We start from the raw sequence: 12,326 nt of genomic DNA, 5'->3' as shown, positions 1-12,326 counted from the left end.
TCAGAGTCCCACAAAAGAGCTAAAGGCAGGAAAATTTGAAATTACTATACCTAAAACTGGATTTCAGTTCTGGCCTTTCAGAACCATTACTTGTCATTCCAGTCACACTATATCGTTATTGTTTCCTGTGAATTTTTTTCTGAGAAAAAAAAAGGAATTGGTAAAAAAGACTTACAACAAATTTTCTGAATTTTTTTTATCTGAGTCTGGGCTATTCTGTAGCTATAGACAGCTACATTTCATTGGTGTCTACAAGAATATAGTTCAAATAAATTATGTTGTACAAGTAAGCAGCATCTTGGGTTCCCAGTAAAAGAAGAGTATTGAAATACTGATTTAAGTTGAACAGAGGATGAACAAGATGATTAGGGAGCAGGAGCAAATGCTCTTACAAGGAGAGAGAGAGAAAGATTTCATCCTTAGTAAAAGAGAGTTTGGATGGGATGTGGTGGTTGGGAGGCATTTTATTGATTTGTAGAAGAGTCTAACTGGGGGAAGCTTATAGATACGATAGAATCACACTTATCACAAGGTTGTAGGAATCATTGGACTGAGATTGTGAGGAAAGAAGTTTTTATTAGAAATAAGGATAAAATTTTCACAAGCATTGAAACAAATTTCTAAGACGGGTTGTAGAATATCCATCCTTAGTTTATTGAAGATTGGCATTGCTTTGAGCTAAGGGTTGTACCTCTGCGGGTCCCTTCCAAAAAGGGTTTTTTCTATGACTTTAGCATTTAATAAAAAATGCACACCAACAAGTGACAAAATACAAATGGAAATCCTATTTAACACATAATATCTCGGGTATGATGAATTTTGGAAATTCTGTTCAAATGGAAGAGTTTTATGAAAGATACCTATTTGCTATCTGCAGTTTCTCTGTTTATTAAGTAGCATGACTTATAAAAGCACCTCACTCCTCACATCAGCATGTCAGTTTCTCAGATAATCTGTCATTCTGATTTTCACTATAAATTATATTCACTTATGAGTAATTTTTTAGTGATGTGGAATCGGATTTTAGCAAGGAATGTGCCCTTGCTACCTAGAATCATGGTGACATCTTGTGCTGCAGTAGGCAGAGCATTGCCAGCTGGTTTTGGGTGGGAATCCTTTCCCTCTGCTGTGCTCCCCACAGCTGGGAGTGCTGTGTCCAGTTCTGGGCTACTCAGTACAAGAGATATAGACTTACTGGATAGGGTACAGAGATGATTTTGGCACTGGAGCATCTCTTTTGTGTGGAAAAGGTGAGAGAGCCAGGACTGTTCAGCCTGGGCTGGAGAAGGGGGGCTTTATCAATAAATAGAACTATCTGAGGGGAGGGTGCAAAGAGGACAGAGCCAGGCTATTACTGGTGCCCAGTGACAAGACCAGAGGCACAGGTGAGTCCTTCTGGACATCAGCAAACAATTTTATTTTCATTGTGAGGGTGACTGAGCACTGGTACCGGTTTTCTAGGGGCATTGTTGAGTCTCCATACTGGGAAGTATTCAAAAACCCTCTGGACATGGTTGTGGGCAGTCAGCTTTTTTAAGCAAGGAGTTAACTCAGAAGGTCTTGATGGGGTTGAGTGGATCTTGCTTTTGATGAAGGAAGATACTCTTTAACAGGGAACAAATGGTGCTTAACTTATTATCTGTGACCCTCAAGTTGTGAGTGTTCTGCTCTGATGGCAAGAAGGAAGAATCATGGTACCAGCAGTGATGTGTTGTTTTCATAGAAATACCTAACAGTTAATACTTTCTATTCCCTATGTGGCAGATATTAGCATTTATGCTCCTAATAAAGTCTGAAGTTGAATAAATATAATGCAAAGTAAATAAATTAATATTCAAAACCAAAGACTGAAGTGTCTCATGGTCAGGGCAACTCACAGAACTTCCAATGATTTCTGTAAGCCTCTTCCTTCCCATCAGTGGTGAATGGGTATGTTTTGTATTTTCCTTTTAAACTAATTTTGTGAAGTGACACGGAAGTTATAGGGGAATTTTGTCTTAATTTGATCAAAACTAATTGTAATGTTGCAAAAGATTTCTGTTCAAAATAAGGCTGTTAAAAATTGAAATGCGGATCTTAAGTTCTGTGATATGGCAATGACTTATAAATATTAAATTTGGTTTAGGTGAGGATTTTTGCATATATGTGAACTAAAAATGGGGAATACAACAGCCTACAATAGTATCAATTTCAATGCAGCTTCTTAAAATTTTTTTATTTTTCTCTTTGTTCTTTCTTTGGATTAAAAAAATCTATATCTGACCTATACTGAAAATCTACTTATGGAAACCAAATGTGTTTTTATCTCTTTAGTTTTTCAGTTGTTTCTTCAAAAGAACTGAGCAGGCAGCTGTTCAAAGCCACAAGATGACTCCTAGTGCCTTGAGTAGTGCAGAATCTAGGAGAGACTACTTGGCTGAGATCAGTGAATGGCTGAACCCATATGCTTAAATGAATACCTGGACACACTCTCCTAGGACTTCTGATTTTGGGACAGCAAAGGGTCACTTTGTGTGTTTGTGACTTCCAGTTTGTGTTTTGCATTACAGACACAAAGGAAACTGCAATCTTAGCATATGCCTGCATAGTACAGGGAGAAGCTAGCATGGCTGAACACAGGTGAAAGTAATGAAGGAAAATTGCAATTGGGCTCAAATCAGGTGTCTGTTTTTCCCAGCAGTCTTCCACAAACTGAATTGTGAACTAGTTGCACTGAATTAACACAGGTTGTGTTCTTTGCTGCTCTTGCAACCTTATCTTTTCTAAATGTGATTAGGAAAAGAAAACAGCTCTCTAATACAAATTTCATAGGGTGGCTGTGGCAGATGTAAAATTCCCCCACAGCAGACCTAGACAAAGCAAGCTCAAGCACTGTTACTTGCATTTAAATTATGATCATAAAAACTTGTCTTTTCAGTGATGCAGTTAAACCCACTAAGAAGGGTAAAGAAGAAAGTGCTAAGTAATATTCTGCAGGCTTTGAATGTTTGGCTTTTCCATACCTTTGTGTTTTAGGGTTGTGTGTCTGTTCTTGTTAATATCTTTACTTTGTCTTTGAGAATGGTAAGGATGTTGGGGATTTCTTGTTCTCCCCATGTATTTTAAAAGTATTACTGAGTGCACACAACATGCTGTCACAGTGAACGCAGGGTTCTCTATTACTGTGCTTAGCTATAGAGAGGATTATATTAAACTCTGTAACCTTGCTGGAGCACCTCTGTATATTGCTGCTATATTGATAATCTTCACATGATTCAGTTGCAGTTGAAAATATTTTATTCACAGCATTAACGCTTTCAATCCCAGTGAAGATTAGAATCTTTGATATCAGGAGATGAGCCCTTTTATAGGCAGATAAATTTAAAAAAAACCCAGAAAAATTATTTATTAGTATGGTCTTGCAACTGTTGCCTCGGGCATTTCTTCACTTAAGCATATACAGGGAATAATCATCAAGCCTAGCCATTCAAAAAATGGGTAAAACAATTTCTTGGTGAGTGAATTAGTGGTTATCTAAGAGGCTCTTATGCTGTTTAATTGTTTACAAAATAGTGAATGCTTTTGGAAAATATGTGTTCCAAAATAAATACACAAGGACATTTTGGAGTAATTAAGAAAAACACTTCCTAGTGTTCCCCATCCACCAATTATCTATGAATCAGTGGATTAAAGGAGCAACATAAGATTTGTTGACATTTTCTGTCATGCAACTTTCCTCTAAAATCTGATAAGTGCATGGAAAAATCATTGGAACTTACTGCCCCATCTTCAGATTTGCACATGATAAAATCAGAATTTTGGTGACACTTGTACTGCTTGTCTTTAAAGTAAAGAGAATCCAGTCAGTAGAAAAGAATTCAAAGTTAGAGTTCCTTTGCTTTGTCCATGATTATATTATATGCTCGTTCTTTTTGAAATCCTTGGTCTTTCTTGTCATTTAGTAGGAGTTGCTTCAGGTAGACTGCTGACCTGTTTCTCTATGTAAGACTGATCAAGCAATCAGTAGAAAGTTCTTGTAAGTGTTTATATGGACTATTCATTTGGATCTCATGATTATGTCATCACTTTGGCCTGCATCATTGCAAGTCTCACTGAGGATCTTCTATTGTAAGTTCGTGTGTCTTTGTCACAACAATGTGCAGTTTCCTTCCAGAAGTCCAGAAGGTGAATTCTCAAAGAATATTTAAAGTTTCAAGGAATAGCTGTGTTCAGAAATGTTGCAGCTTGACAGACTAACATCCCTCACTCTGAATGCTTGGTTTGAAAACTTGGAAGAGGATTAGGTCATGGCTGCTTTTGCCGGTTTTAGTGATTCCTTGATTGGGAAAGTCATTTAATAAGTGAGAGTTTTGCTGGTTATATATCATAGACACATTATTGTTTCCATATTGCTGTGGGAAGTATGGCTGTATTAAAAGCCTGAGACTTTAATTTCAATTTTTTTTAATGTGGTACATATTGTTTGCTCTGTTACATTCAAATCTAAATAATTCATTGAAGAACATAAATCTAGCAAATTCCTTTGTATTAGTTTCAGACAAAGAGCCCCATTTCTTGAATTGTATTTCTGTAAAGAAGTAGCAGTTAAGTTGTGTATTAAAAATCTAGGAACTTAGACTTAAAATTTGAATAGTGTACATTTTCCATTTTTATGTATTATGAGATCAGTTGCAATGGTTATATTTTTTGGGGGAGTTTTCAGTTTACTTTGTTTTGTTTCTAATATAACCTTAAAGTTGGAGAACTGTATATACTAGTTTTAATTTACTTTTTATGTCAAAATGTAATCAGTTGCTTTTAATTGTGCAGTCCATAGACTGATTTGCAGAAGATAAATGAAACAAACAAATTTAAGCAAAAGCAGTAAAAAAAATTGCTTATGAGAATATTTAAGAAATCATAAGCACTAGATTTCCTATCTGTTGTTAGTATCATTCTCTAGTTACTACATCTTGCATCATCTGCTCTAACACCTTCTTGGGTAATGTGAGAAAATATTACTGCCATGCTTCACTATAAGATTTAAAGGTATCTGAAACATTTTTTCTTTTCTTTCCTATGTTTTAGTGAATATTTCAAGTAATGTCTGAGAAATTAAATTTGGCCCTAGTCTTCAAATGAGTAGAAGAAAAAATGTAGTAGTTTGAAGTGGTTAACTTCTTAAAACATGTATATCTTCAAAGAGCTTTATGTAATTTCCTGAATAGGTTTAGTTATGAGTAAGGATCATTTTGTTGAAGGCATTTTCTGTTGGTATTATTTAACTTGGGAAGGTGACCCTGAGCTAAATAGCAATGTGTAATTTGAATGCCCAGGGGCTGCCCTTCATTGGCTTGATTGGGAGAGATTATCTGGACTTCCAATATACTTTAATTACTCTGCTTATATAAATTGTCACATTAGAATCTTCTTAACTGTTGAGTCTGTTCTGTCAATGATTCACTAACAATATGAATATACTAGTCTCTTTCACTGAGATTTGAAGATTTATGCCACCAATGAAAGAACTGGAATGGCTCTATTTAAACCTACTGTATCTTCAGTAGGAAAGAGTATGTGATCTGCTTCTACCCAGGCAACGGTTGATGTGTGGTAAATTGAAAATTGAAATCTGTAGCCTTTTTTATTGGGGGTGATGTATTCCTAATGTGCATGTGGCAAAAAGCCAAACAAACACAGTCTGATTAGGAGTTTTGGGTGGAGGAAGGTGGAGTATCTTTTAGCACTGGTTAGCTAGGGGTTTACAGAGAAGCTGTAGTAATTGAAATCATAGAATTGGTTGGGTTGGAAGGGACCATGGTGGGGGTCATCTGATCCAACCTTCCCGCTCAAGCAGAGCCTATGATTGTAGAGCCTATGGCACAGGATTGTGTGCAAGCAGTTCTTGAATATTCCCAGTGAAGGAGATTCCATAACCTCTCTGGACAAACTGATCCAGTGCTCAGTCACCCATACAGTAAGGAAGTTTTTCCTCATTTCAGGTGGAACTTCCTATGCATCAGTTTCTTTCTATAGTGTTTACAATGTTGTGGTGATGTTGGCTTCTTTTGACCTTTTATTCCTAGGTATTTCTCTGCTTGACAGCTCTGTTCAGGTGAGCTTAAAGGTCAGCAGCACTTGGAAGAACCCTGCTCTCAAATAGTGTAGGGGTCTTCCAAGATTCAATGGTCTGATGACCTACAGTAACAGGTCCAGCTCACCAGCAGCTTGTTTGACACATGCAGCATGTGTGTCTTGTACAACAGTCTGCTCTTGCCTCCTCTCTGGGATTTCGTCTCCTGTTAACCTACAGAAAATGTAAAGGATTGAATCCAGCGTGTGTCTTGGTGGGCCCAGAGGCATCTGATTTAGTGTCGCATTAAGAGAAATTTGTGTGTTTGGAACCACTTGCTGCTGAAGATGTGTGCTTAAGTGTCTTGGGGTTTTGTTTTGTTTTGTTGCTTGCTTGTCATTTAAATCACAGGCAGCAGCTGGAATGATTAAATATCTGCTTTCTAGTGGTTAGTATGTAATATTGGGAGAGAAGAGTGTTATGCACTCCATTCCTTGTTCTGGGATTTTATATTTTTATCCAGTAACTGACTTAATGTGGATCTCACAATCAATAACAGAGCCCAGAATAGTATCAAAACTGGCCCCAGCTCCCTCCACCCTGATGCTGTGATTCATTTGTTGTTACATAAAGAAAAGTGTATTCTGTGTTTGAAAATGTGAGTAGCTACTGCTGCACCTTACTTAATCTGCTTTTTTTTTGCTGTGCATTAGCCATCATCAGATTTCTGGACCCCAGAAGACAGAGATTGTGAATGAGATGCTCAGGTCAAGGCTTTTGTGTAGATTAGTTGCAGGCACCTGGGGAACTTTCTGGTCAAAAGATGGTGATCTGACTAAATGAGCAGTTTGGGAATTATTATTCAGGAGTCTGATATCTGTTTGTGCCCTGCTTTTTAACCATTACATGCTTGTATTCCCTTGGATCTCATCCAACATCTAAGAGACATCATTTTGTGTATGCTTCGTGTTGTTCCTGGTGAAGGCATGCTGTAACACTGATATTAATGGGTTGTGCAAGTCCACTGTAAAGAACTTAAGCACCATGGGTGAATTTAAGCATTTGATAAAAATCCTGTATATTACAGTTCTGAGAAACATCCCTCTTCCTGTGTTATCCCTCCCTACTCCATTACATAACTCAGTAATCATCAAACACATTCATAACATTCATGTTATTTGGACTTCCTTTTTTGAATAAGCATTTTAAAACATGTTTTATTGAAGCAAATTAAAATGGAGAGCATTAAAACATCATTTAATAAATGCTGAACTGATAGGGGTAAGTTGATGTTTGATAATATTGTCATGATTTTTCCACTTCTGCTTATACACAGTGCTGACACATTATAAACTGTGGTATCTTTTTCCAAACATTTCTTTAATGGATGAGAAAATTTATTTTTTGTCTTAAGTTTCTCGTCTTGCTTAGCTTTTTGAAATGTAGCTTTTAATTGCATAGAGGTGGGTGAAAATTCTGTGCACTTAGAGAGTTCCTACTGCAGTCGTATCAGTCTCAATATACTGGGTGCTATGTAAAGGGATGTAAAATAGAAATTATGTCCCAGAGAGGTTAGAAACAGATTTAAAAGAAGGCTTGGATGCTTGAATCAGATTTGGGTAGAATTTAGTCACCTTCCTTCATGCATGTCTCACTGAAACAGACTGAATGTGTAAGTGTCTGACAGTGTGTAGGTGACTCTGTTTTAAGCATCCAGCTTCCCTGAGTACCAAAACATGTGCCCAGAGACATTAGGGCTGTTTTCATAGGCCTTAGCTGTTTAGCATCCAGTTTAGGCACTTTGAGGCCATAAAGTACATGTTCCAGCACTTAAAATTCTTGTAAGCATACTGTCAGTGCCCTTGCTAAACATGCTGATAACCAGGAGATCATTGTGGAGCTCTGCCATTTGGCACACCTGCATTCATAAATGAGGCCAAGAGAAAGGAGGTTCACCTTCTCACACATTACTCAGATGGTCACAATAATTCACCAGTGAAAACAAAGCCAAAAGCCTTTATCATGAGATGCCTGAAACTCACATCTGTGACTTGCTGCCACTCTCTAAGCTGCATCACCATGCAGTTAGTGTGCCTCTTCCGTGAATCTAGACTCATTTCTTTTGCATGTATCTGCATTTGTAAGAGGTAGGATCATACAGTTTGTTACCTGTATCTTGGCACATTGCTATGATACTCCACTGAAATAAGATTTGAACCTAGATGTAACCATTTTTGTTTTACCTTTGTAAGTGCTGGTACTACAGTTCGGGCTGAAACTAGCTTTCTTTTTTAATGTTTTTAAAAATCCTGTATGAAAGTATTTAACTCGCTCTACAAGTGTGTTTTCCTTTACACTTTGTATGATATTCTATGGAAGTAGATGATACGTATTGGAAGTGGTTGTGATTTAGAAATGTTACATGTATTTAGTGTTAACTGCATATTTGAAACACAGACAAAGAATAAATAAATGCCTATGAACAAATTACTAAGTAAAAGTTGAACAATGAATTTGTCAACATGGGAATTGAAATTAAGTAAGTGCTACAGATGCAATTTTCTATAACATGTGATGTCATAGTCAACTAGTTGAATAGTCATACTGGATTTTCAAAGGCTTATGGACGGCACAGAAGGAACCTTTTCAGCTTAATCTTAGACAGATTTAGTTACTCGAAATGTGTGTGGCTTCTGCTGAAACCTTGCTTGCAGTTCTGGTCACTGTAAAAAGCAGTTCTGGTGGTATGATAGGAAGACATTGGTAGAGGTATTAAAGAAGTATTGGTGGTTTTATGGCACTTGAAGAAAGTGAAATTGAATGAGTAGTTTATAAGTAATTCTTCAATCCTGTTTGCTAAATATTGTTCAGTTGCTAAAAGCTGAGTGTACTGCTTGTCAGAGACTGGATGTTTCATGTCTTGAAACACCTTGGAATCCCAGTGTCTGTATCTGGTGAGAGGAGCAGGCCAGGCCCTTGCTAAAGGTGCCCTGCTCCACACCCAGGCCCTCCCCAAGCCCTGGTTGAGCTGTCAATCATGGCATCATCTGAGGACCTGAGCAGAGGATTGGTATGGACCTGTTGGAGCAAGGGCAGAGGAGGCCACAAAGTTGACAAGAGAATTTGAGCACCTCCCCTGCAAACGCTGAAACAGTTGGGACTGTTCACCTGCAGAAGAGAAGGTTGCGTGGAGACCTCATGGCAACCTTCCAGATTAAGGGGGCCTATAGGGGAGGTGGAGATTCTGCATCAGGAGCCTTTGTGATATGACAAGGAGGAATGGGTACAAACTGAAATAGGGGAAATTTAGGCTACCTGTTAGGAAGAAATTCTTTACTGTGAGGGTGGTGAGACACTGGCAAAGGCTGTTGGCTGTTGGCCAGGTTGGATGGGGCTTTGAGCAATCTGGTCTAGTGGGAGATGTCTCTGACCATGGAGGGATGTGGGAAATAGGTCATCTTTAATGTCCCTGCCAACTGAAACAATTATATGATTCCATGAACTGTGTTTAAAATGTTATAAAAGAGGGAGAGTGTTTGTAAGGGAAATCTCAAAATCTAAATACTGCAAGTTCTGTTTATTTGTGAAGGGCACAAAGCACTTACTGCAATCTCTTTGAATCTGATTGTGGTGGTGCTTTGCTTCCTTTCACTTTGCCTGAGTTTTTCTGGAAATAACTAATGACTGTAGTTGAAATTCTAGGCATCAAAACCATTTACCATTTTGGAAATACTCATATATCTCTTTCCAATCTCTCTGGTTTTATCCAAGTGTGTTGGTCCTTCAAATGGTGGTTTTTAATTATTTATTTGTTTCAACATCAAAAGGTCATTCAGGTCCTTTAAAAAGACTTTCTTGAGCTTAATCTTGGCTTTACGGGGCAGCTGAGATTTGTAGATGCTGTGGCTGGCCTGCCTTGGACTAGGAATTGAGGAGCTGGGAGTACTGTCTGTGAAGAAACCAGTATCTGTATTCATGGCCTGTGAGACCCTGAGGGTGGTAGCCCCTGGCAATGCTGGTAGGAAAGAGGTCTTCTCTCATGTTGGGGAGTTCTGAACCCTTGTATATCAAATTATATGACATTGCATTAAGTCTGGATGCTATTATGCATCCAGTACAGATTATAGAATAGTAGTGACTTGAAAGTTTCCATAGGTAGGCTGATGAGTTTTGTGTTTTACTCTTCTGGGTTGTCCTGAAGTTAAGCTCCGTTTTAGTAATGCATGCTTGCAAGGGCATGTTTTATGATTACTGCGTCCAGATAAATGGCTGCAACTCCTTACCCTAGATGTAGGATATAGAAAATAATCCTGTATCCTACTATTATACCTACATATCCAGCACAATCCTCATTCAGGTAGTACAAGCATTTTTTAATAAACCCTGGGTTTATTTGATCTGATGGCAAAATTTTTAAAAAACCCACATTTTTAAAAGAAATAGGAAATTAATTATTTAAAAGAAGTAAAAACCACACCAAGTTATTGCCAATGTAATAAGGCAACTGGTGTTTCCAGAGGTCTTAACAGAATAGAAAATTAAATGTATAAAGTTTTAGAAATGGAGTGATGTTTGATGATATGATTGTCTAGTGTTAGAAAATAGTAGAAACCTGAATAAAAAGTAAAATTGCATTTATTCGTATTTTTGTAGTTTAAAAATGTGCTAGTTGGTAGAAGTAGCTGGCTACATCAGCTGCAGCATATATTGATGCCCTATCGATTCCAAGCATTTACCTTATTGCCAGCATTTGTGTAGGTTACTATGAATAAACATAAACACTGATTTGTACGTGTTGCCCTTCCACTGACACAGAGATATATTACCTTACTTTGGAAGTCTGTACACCCTTCTACTTTACATAGATGGCTAAAGGAGATGCAAGGCACCCGTCTTTGGAGAGGCAATTTAGAGGAGAGAGAAAGGTCTTTGTGCAATTTTACAGTGTAGTCTGTGTGTAAGTAGGGCAGAATTTGGTCCCAGAAGTTTTATTCTCTGCATTATGAAGCATCATGCTTTCCTTTCCTAACAAAATAGAACAGAGAAGTCCTGTTTTTACTGTTAAACTTTTTCTTTTTGTAACAGGCAAAAATAATTTTAAAACTTTTGTCTTTAGCCTAGCTTTTACCTTTTCATCATTTGACCTCTAGATCTCACTGTTTCTACACCCTTTTCTTTTTTTTTTTTTTTTTCATAAGGGGATGCTCCCAAAGAAGTGTTGCTTGACTTCTTATGCTAATCTTGCTTCTATTTCAGTTCATGTTGACTTGGAGAATATGCCTTGTAAATAGGAATACCAACTGACATACTGAATATAATCCTCAGTTTCTAAACATTGATTGTTTTCACAGCATCCTTAAAGGGTAAGCTGTCTCACTATCCAAATATCATGGCTGGGAAACTGAGGCTAACAAAGGCTGTATGATTTATGTGAAGCCACAGAGGGAATAAATGTTGGGTTTAGAATTCCTGGCTTCTGTTCCTGTGTTTGGACTCATGCCATCTCTCAAAGAAATCCTTGATTCCTCCTAATGCTGCATACCTTTCCTTGTCTGTTAAATGTAGCCATTCAAAAAGTAGCTGGTACTCAATTCTCTCTGTCTATCCTATTGAAACTAATGAATGCCTGCAGGCAGGCATAAGGTATCGTTACCTTTGACAGCCAGTATGTTTTATGTTTTAAATTATGTGTTGGGCAGAATTTTTGGATACTAATTTGATATAATGAGATGCGCTTCTAATATCAACCGTAGTACGGGAAGGCCTTGCAGCCAACCTACTCTTTATTTAAAATTATTCCATTTCAGATGTCCTAATGAGTGCTGTGAGTTGTGTAATTCTTTCATAATTTTCCTCTGTTCCCAGAAGGGAGCTAGGAGCTCGAGTTTTTTCTATTTTTGTTTTGGTGTATTTCAAATTAGGGTAAGCATAAAATAAAGATCTAGGGGAAGATTTTTGTGAAACAGTTGCTATTGCGAGAGTGGCAGTTAAGAAAAAAAGCATTCTAGTCTGAAAATGTTAGTGTTACAGCAGTTCTCAATGCCTCTGTGGTTTGCCATTATCTTATAAATATCTTGACTCTGACTTTACAGTGCTGTTTATAGAATTTAATAAAGCAAATGTAATAATGCTGCCTGTGCTTTAATGCACAATCTCAATTGGGTTGACCAGAAGATAAATAGGAACAGGAATGATAGTGTGTTCCTACAGATTGTTTTTAATAAGCATGTTATTTAGTTGATCAGCCCAGTACTGTAATGCCTCCTATCCTGCT

General features: G+C 37.5%; 1 protein-coding gene across 1 annotated transcript in view; it reads left to right on the top strand.

Annotated features, from left to right (window-relative positions):
* The window catches only part of MMS22L (MMS22 like, DNA repair protein), an 86,087-nt gene that overhangs the window by 48,530 nt on the left and 25,231 nt on the right, over positions 1 to 12,326 (top strand). The gene's annotated exons all lie outside the window — the stretch shown is intronic.

The sequence above is a fragment of the Cinclus cinclus genome, chromosome 3, assembly GCF_963662255.1.
Source record: "Cinclus cinclus chromosome 3, bCinCin1.1, whole genome shotgun sequence".
Classification (NCBI taxonomy): domain Eukaryota; kingdom Metazoa; phylum Chordata; class Aves; order Passeriformes; family Cinclidae; genus Cinclus; species Cinclus cinclus.
Note: the sequence above shows the minus strand (reverse complement) of the source record. Positions and strands in the feature narration are given on the sequence as shown.